The sequence below is a fragment of the Gadus macrocephalus genome, chromosome 7, assembly GCF_031168955.1.
Source record: "Gadus macrocephalus chromosome 7, ASM3116895v1".
NCBI classification, from domain to species: Eukaryota; Metazoa; Chordata; class Actinopteri; order Gadiformes; family Gadidae; genus Gadus; species Gadus macrocephalus.
In genome coordinates, this window is record NC_082388.1 from 11278594 (window position 1) to 11280974 (window position 2381).

Genomic DNA, 2381 nt, shown 5'->3' on the forward strand with positions numbered 1-2381 from the left:
TTAAGCGGCCGATGCAGATTGTATCCCACTGTTACAATGAGTCTAGCTTTGAAAGCGGATATTAATAACTTAAACGACTCAGGACGTTTCCACGCTTTGAGTCACCAAAGACACTTTTTAATCCAGTGCGTAAGAAATACTCAAGACACTTTTCTGGAAAAGGCATCGGAAATGTACACACAATGGAAGTTGGGGTGGGGAGGGTGGAGACAGAGGCCTGTCACATGGTTTGGTAGATCTACATTCAGCATGACATGCTCGTGCTAATACAATCAAATCAACAGTGCTAAACCCTGTCTGAACACATAGGTCTAGTCTAGTTTGTGACGGAATAGGATGTATGAGAGGATGCAACGAAGATGGGACGAGACACGGTCACATGGATGAGCAAGGGAAGTGGAAAATGAAGTTAACAGAGAGGAGGACGACTCAGGGTCTCACAGGAGAGGGGAGGACAGAGCGCGGAGAGAAGCAGAGATGAGGAGAAAGGAAGAGATTCAGACTTGTTGCTAGACTACATGGGATGCAGGTCAGGTATGAGGAGGAGGAGGAGGAGGTGGAGGAGGAAGAGGAGGAGGAGGAAGAGGAGGAGGAGGACGTGGAGGAGGAGGAACATCACAACATGAAGAGGGGTATTAACCATTCCGGGGGGGAGGTCGGAGGTCGCTGGGGGTGTACCTATACGCAGCACTCACCCTGCACACATCTAGAGCCAGCACCTAGCTACCGAGTGACCAATGGTGCACATCACCGGGTCTACAATAATGCATTATTCTAATACTCCACTGCATGTATAAAGTGCTCAAAACACTAGACAAAGTGTGTGTGTGTGTGTGTGTGTCTGTGAGGGGGTGAGGGGTACCACACTAGTGGCTAGCGCTCACCTGCGGGGTGCACAGCTGTCAGGTTGCGACAGAACACTTCACCCACACACAGTTTAGTCTACAGTCACCGGAGCGGTGACCCCTGTGTGACCCCTTAGCACAGATTTGCTGTTAATATTTTAGTAAGCGCAATGGCATGGAGTATCCCCCCCCCCCCCGTATGCAGTTGATAAATATTTCCTTATCATTATGCTTTCGATGAGCGCTGCAATACAAGACATCCATGTCAATGACTGTTGATCATGCAGGGCGGGTTGCATTGTGGGTAGCTTTCCCACCCAGACTTCTAGTTATAGGTTATAGCGGGACTCGAACCAGGCACAGGGGGTTGGTTAATCACGGGCTCATTGGGTTTTATGGGTTTCATGGGTTTCATGGGTTTCATGGGTTTCATGGGTTTCATGGGTTTCATGGGTTTGGGTTGTACAAGGAGGGGAGGGAGGGAGGGTGGAGGCAGGTCGGGTGGGGTGGGGGGGGGGGGGGGGGGGGGGGGGGGGGGGGGGTTAGGATGAAGACGACATCTACAGTTCTAGTCTTGCGTCAAACCAAAACAGATGGCTCCATACCCATAAACTCAATCCCAAGATGCTCTGCATGTGCAGAGGGGTTGGCGAGGAGGGGAGTGGGGAGAGGGGAGGGGGAGGTTGGTAGGACAAAAAGAAACAACAGAAGAAGATTAAGATATAGTGGCACACACCTTGTGACACACACACAGATATAAACAGGACAACACAGATACTGAAACAACCAGGAGACCAGGAGAAGTAGGTTATAGTCAAAACACCCTGATCAGTAGGAATGTTGTTTTTTTCTCGATAGTTCTCCCTGCAAGCAAAATCAGTGGCAAGACAACCCCAGTTGTTTCCCAGCATGCATCACCAGATTAAATACCAACCATCGAGCAGCTCTCAGTTCAACATACAAATAACACAAACCCTGGTTATTTGTTGTAAGTTGTTAAATGCACTCATGCACTAAATAGATATGTTATCGCCTTGCTTTGGGCAATGCATGGGACTCAGGCATCTATTTTGAAGCTGTCATTTTTGTGTTAATAAAACGACTATCAATAAATCAAGTCTGTGTGTGTATATTCCCGTGTTGAGATTTATGTGCGTCTGACACCGTTTGGAACGGCTAGATTTAAGCATTTCAGAGGGCCAGGAGAGAGGACAAAAGAGGAACTGGCATCTGCTCCAGGTTTTATGTTCACCGACTGAACCAGGTTACGGTTGTGATGTCCTCACGTGGACAGAGCGGCGGTGTCAGTGCGTGTGCCTGAGTCTATCCACTGCTTTCGTTCCTCTCCCGGATTATCAAAGAGCTTCACGGTGAGTTCTGGAACAAGGTGGGTGCGGGACGCCTAGTTTAGGGGTTGATAAACTAAACCTGAGTACGGTATATAACCCAGACACTTGAAACCGCCGCTGCTACCTCCATATTCTGCACGACAAGGAGGTGGTCTTTGGTTGAAGCTGCTAAAAGGTGAGATGGGAA

General features: G+C 48.8%; 1 protein-coding gene across 1 annotated transcript in view; it reads right to left on the reverse strand.

Moving 5' to 3' along the window:
* LOC132461532 (pro-neuregulin-2, membrane-bound isoform-like) overlaps positions 1 to 1558 on the reverse strand; it is a 12057-nt gene extending 10499 nt beyond the window's left edge. Inside the window, exon 1 of the mRNA XM_060056680.1 lies at positions 1451 to 1558. The gene's annotated coding sequence lies outside the window, so the exon portion shown is untranslated. The remainder of the gene's footprint in view (positions 1 to 1450) is intronic.
* Positions 1559 to 2381: the final 823 nt, after the last annotated feature.